The sequence below is a fragment of the Sciurus vulgaris genome, assembly GCF_902686455.1.
Source record: "Sciurus vulgaris genome assembly, chromosome: 4".
Classification (NCBI taxonomy): Eukaryota; Metazoa; Chordata; class Mammalia; order Rodentia; family Sciuridae; genus Sciurus; species Sciurus vulgaris.
Window position 1 is genome coordinate 146450210 of NC_136464.1, and position 6000 is coordinate 146456209.

The following is a 6000-nucleotide window of genomic DNA, read 5'->3' on the forward strand; positions in this document are numbered from 1 at the left end:
AAACCTGTAAAAATTTTGAAAGAAACTAATTCTGATTCAGAAAGACTATATTTGACTCTGGTTCTTGGTTTGATTTCAGTAATATTGTTAGAGCATTAGGCCAGCTAGGTGGATATTTAGGGATTGAAAATCTATTTTAGAAGAGTTAGGTTCATTTTTTTGAAAGTGGTGCATTAAATTACACATAATGAGATCATGTTCTGATAAGTAGAGAACTACTTTCCTCCTACATTTCAGATTCTAAAATTTCATGTAAATATTTTAACATTTAGGAACACATAGGAGCATATTCATTCAACAAATACTTACTGAACATCCTGTTATATACCCAACACTGTGTTAAAGACACATCATCTGCAAGGAAGACAGACAACTACTGCCTTTGTGGAGGCTTACAATCTACTAAAAGAGACTGATGAATAGCCAGCTAATTATAATACACTATGATCAGTACTGTAAGGGGGAAAAATAGACCCAGGAGGGCTTAGTGAGAGCTTTAGAATGCAAAGTGCATGGAACTGGGTAATTATTATTTTTTATGTGGTGCTAGGGACTGAACCCAGGGCCTCACACATGCTGGCGAAGTGCTGCACCACTGAGCTACACCCCTAGCTCCTTTATATGCCATCTTGAGGACTTTATCCAATAGTCTATGGGCCACTATTAAAAGTTTGTATTTTGGAAGAAACATGTTAGGGTCTGTTTTCCCATTGATCACAATGAGAAATTAGGGTAGCAAAATGTGGTAATAACCCCAATTTCTCACTAGCTTCAGGGTTTGCCTGTTTTCTTCAAAGTCCAGTGTGAAGGGCAGGCTCCAAGCTCCCAGGGACCCATAATTGTGCTTAACTATAACACAATTGTTTCATTAGAATTTTTAGAAGATTTTTGTATAATTGTCTTAGTAAAACACGTAATAGATACTTCATAACATTTATAATCATTGATTTGGCCAAATTGATCTAATATGATGCTCATGACTTGACTTTATTTCCCTTACTAGTAATTTATCTAATGTAGAGTTAATTGAATAGAGAGTGCACCTCTCACCCAAGCTTGGTCAGAGAGAACTATCCGGTTTCCTAGTGGGTTCAAGACAGACTCAACTATCCTTCATTGTCCCTGAGTTCTTACTGCATTTGGGCTGCTATAACAAAATATTGACCTGCATGGCTTATAAACAATAGAAACTTGTTTTTCATAGTTCTGTAGCCTGGAAAGTTCAAGGTCCAAGTTGCCTGCAGATTCCTTGTCTGGTGAGGGCCTGCTTCCTCATAGCTATCTTCTCTCTGATGTCACATGGGCAGTCTCTCTATGGCCTCTAGTAGAAGAGTACTAATCCCACATATGAGGGCTTCATCCTTATTACCTCTCTGAGGCTCATCTACTAATTACTATGATTAGATTAGATTGCCTTGGGGGTTAGAATTTTCAACCTAAATTTGAAAGGACACAAACATTCATATCATAAGGTGCCCTGTCTCTGTGTGTGTGTGTGTGAGTGTGAGTGAATTTTCCTAAGACCATTCTAGTCCTCCTGTGCAGCACATTCGGTTGGTACTAGTTGAGTAAAGAGCACAGAAGTCAGAAAATTATATGAATCTTGGCAAGTTATTAGGACTCTGATGATCAATTATCTGATACAGGAACGAGAATCTGATTCAAAATTGGCAGATAAATAATGGGTGTGAAAGGGTACACATTGTACAGCTCAGTACTTCATAGGTAATTACTGCTTTTTGTGAACCTTGCCAGCACTGTTAGCAAGTAAACACTGATCATGTTTTTAATGCATAATTTTTTTCTGCTTTTTCCTGGATCCTTTTTTTTTAAATATTTTCTACACTCAGGCATAAGTGGAATGCAAAAAAAAAGTGCAGTGTTAAATGGTGTTTATCTCAAATCCAAAGGCAGTTTAATAATGCAAACGAAAATCAAATGGATTGTTGAAAATGTTCAAATTCCACATTTGAATATGGTTCTGAGTTAATGCTTAATGCTGGATGATTCTGTAAGATTCTGCTAAGTGTATTTAATCATTTATTAGACACCCCCTCCTTTACCTAAAAAAGAGGTTGTTGCCCTGTTCTGTCTTACACAGCAATCCTTGCTTGCTTAACTATGAGACTTTCCTAGAGAAAAGGACTTCATGCACCTCTATTTAGAAAAAGCACAGCCCTTCATCTCCACAGAGCTGTCAGTCATCACTAGCTTGCTACTCTAGGTCTTTGCAGTTCATGTTTTTGAGGAAAACACATGATTAAGTCTCAGCTGTCTGACTATTGATTACTTACAGGCTTTTGTCTTATTGAAAAAATTATTAAAAGAAATTCAAGATATTTTGAAATATTAACTGAATTTTGAAACCATAAGTTAAAATATTTCTAAACACCAAGTGTGGGTTATAGATTCCACACTTTTTAATTCTTCCAGTTTTCTATGGTAGCACAATCCTGTGAAGCCAAAGGTGTGAGTAGGAGCTCTTGAGAGTTCAAAATCCAGTCCCAAAGTGAGATAAAACAAGATGATCCTTCGCTCTCTCCACTTATTTATAAATAATTTATATATAAATTATGCAATTCATATATTCATTTTTTAAACATTTGTATTTACATTTTCATTATTAAAAAATTGAATATAGAAATGTTAAAGGTAAAAATTGAATGTCTCTTTTTATCAGCCTCCTCCCTCTCCAGTCCCATTCCCCAGGAGAGTGTTGTCAACAGTTTAATGTATAATATGATTTTTGGATAACCTGGTTCTTGTATTAGTGTCTAAGGTAAAAACTGCTTCCTCTGGTCATAAGATGTAGTCTTTCCACGGGAGTATTTTTTAAGAAGGCCGAACCAGAAACTCCACAATCTGGACAGTCACCCGTCTTCCACTTCCCAACAACTTCTGGGTCTTCCATAGTCCTGGCTTAAACCACTTCACCACACCGACCCTATATTCCTATAATCCTTTCTTCATACTGCAGTCACACCAAACTGCAAAACACAAATTTGATGTTTTCATTATCACTTCCGCTTGAAACATTGTCATGGCTTCTGATTTTTAGGACCAAAATACTTATGATATGCAGTCTAATCCCAACTCACTCTCCAACCACATCTTGATCAAACTCCCCTTTGCACTTAGCATACTGTCATACTGTTCCTTGTGGCTTTTTGGTAAATACTATTCCCACACCTGTGAAATTATTCCCTACTATGCCCTTTAGTTAGCTTCTACTCAACCTTCAGGATTTAGTTTAGGTATCTCTTCCTCAATAGCAATCGGCCTTTCCTGAACTGATAAGAAATGTTCTCCTGTTTTCAAAGAATCTCATGTATCATATATTTCTACCTTGTGACATTTAATATGATGTAAAATTTTGTTTCATCATCATTGCTTATTTGGTTAGTATATTTTTTACATTAGACGCCAGTCCTTTAAATTTTTTTTTTCTTTTTTGGTGTTACTGGGGATCAAACCTAAGGCCTCACACTAGGCATGTACTCTGCCACTGAGCTGTATCTCTAGTACCTAGACTGGTATTTTAACAGGGTGTCTGGCACCACATATAAATAAAGTGCATTGACAACTAGAAAACTATTTAAAAAATGTTTAATGTCTTGTTCTTATGTAGATACTATGAAATTTAGTGTTAGAAATTTTCATTTGATACTGATATTAGGTAGTAGATCTAGATAATTTATTTGCTTCCCTTTTGCTTTGGTTGCTGAGAAACTCAAAGCTGAAATTTGTGCTTAATTAGATTAATTACTTTTAACCTATGTTTTCCAGTATATAAGTTTTTCAGTAGGACTTGGAAGTAATTCATTTGGTTTAGTTTCGTTGTATACTTCATGTATAATTTACATGCAAAAAAATGACCATAGATTAGTTGTTGCTTATCTTGAATTTTATTTGAATGGAATCATACAGTATGTAATCCATATGTAATCTTTTTTGTCCTTATTCATAGCCACAGAGAATAAAATTGTGCATACTTGAAACAAAGTATGTTCCATGGTAGCACACACAGCTGACATGCTTTGGGGTTTTTTGATTTTGATTTATGTTTGTTTTTGTACCTAATTCATCCAATCCTATTTCCATAGTTCTGGTATACTTAGACATTCCTTTTCTATCCTCTCAGCCAAAGACCTTTATAAAGTACAAATCTAGTGATATCCAGAGAAAGTCCACATACAGCTATTTTTATTTTATTGATTTTATTTTGCAAACTCGTTTGTCTTCATTCTACTTCCAGAGAATAATCAAAATCCTATAGTGTATATAATCTTTTTGCCTGGCTTTTTTCTACTTTGTGTTTTTGGCATTCATCCATGTTGAATGACTTAGTAGTTGTTTCTTTTCATTTGTTAAATAGTATTTCATTTTTTGCATATGCCATAATTTCCTTATCATTTCTCCTGTGTATGCATATTTTGGTTGTTTATAGTTTGGGACTGTTATGAATAAAGTAGCTGTGAGCATTCATGTAACTAGTCTTCAAGGACAGCCCGTTTTTTTTTTTAATCTAATGATTTCACTGTGAAACCATCGTTAATGTAAACTTCATATCTTTTTGGAGAGAAGAGGTAAAACATAAGTAAGAAATATATGAAAATATAGTTGTTCAAGTATTACTAGATTTACAGTTATTAAAAACAACTTTGATTTATTTAGTTATTAAAAACAACTTTGACATTTCTGCTTCCCATTATACTTGAAGGCCTAACCAAATGTATAATGGATTCCTTCAATTTGGACACCTTCTCATTTAAATCCCCCTGCCCCACCAAGGTATATGTCTTTTCTGTTGAATAGAGTGCACCTATCTCATCATTACACCATGGAATCCACACAAGTTGCTATCTTTCCAAATCTCCATTCTCTCTGTCCATTAGGCATTATCAGATTTAACATAGTCAAAGCCAGACTTGATTTTCCTCCCTACATCTAACTTTTCTCATGGTTTCCTTATCTCAGTACCTTTTTTCCATTGCTTAAACTAAAAATGTGGAGTCATCCTTGAATTCTGTCTTTCATAAACCTCGCATGTAATCCATCAGCAAATTTGGTACGTTCTACCCTCAAATGACAGGTTATCCAGAATTCAGTCACTTTTCTCCATACCAAGGTACTAGTCAAAGCTACCATAATCTCCTGTTCATATTAGTGCAATAGCCTCTTAACTTGTCTTGCTTCCATACTGGCTCCTAGAACCTAGCTAAACAGAATAACTGGAGTGATCTTTTCTAAATCTAAACTATATCAAGTCCCTCCTTTGACCAAATCCCAACATTTTCACATAGAATAAAAGCCAAAGTTCTTACAATGATTGACATGACCATAGTTAAGACGGCCTCCCAGAACTTCTTGAATTGTTTCCTACCTCTCTCCCCCTTTATCATATCTGCAGATGTGACTGTCTCACTTCCCTTTGAACAAAGTAAGAGGCATCCTGCCGCACAGCCCTGCACTTGCTGCGGGTGAGCCAGGAATTCCATATCTCCCTCCCCCATATATATCCCAAGGTCTCTGCTCACATTATTTCATTAGATAGGTCTTACCTGATCACTGTTTACAAAGAAAGTCTCACTTCTGCCCCCAAGACTGGCAATTTCTATTTGTATAATATTCTTCCTTCGCCCCTCCTAGGGAAAACCATGACGAATACTTCAAGTTTGAGGATGGGCAAAATTTGATGACTAAGACTTGGCTCAAGTTTCCTAAAACAGCCCTGGGGGTGTAGCGCAGTGTGCAGATGCTAACATGTACAAGGTTCAATCCCCAATTTAAAAAAAATTTCCTAAAACAACCAATTAAAAAAAAAAAGGCAAGGAATAAATAAGCTAAGAGTATTTGGGGACAATCTTTCCTTCAGCCTCCTTTGTTTTCTAATGGAGGTTTCTGTAGTTTGGTGGTCTCCACAGCCCATATGGAGGGAAATATCCACCAGGCAGAGGAACTATGGGCTGTACCTCCTCCCTTCCCCTCCGGACACACACA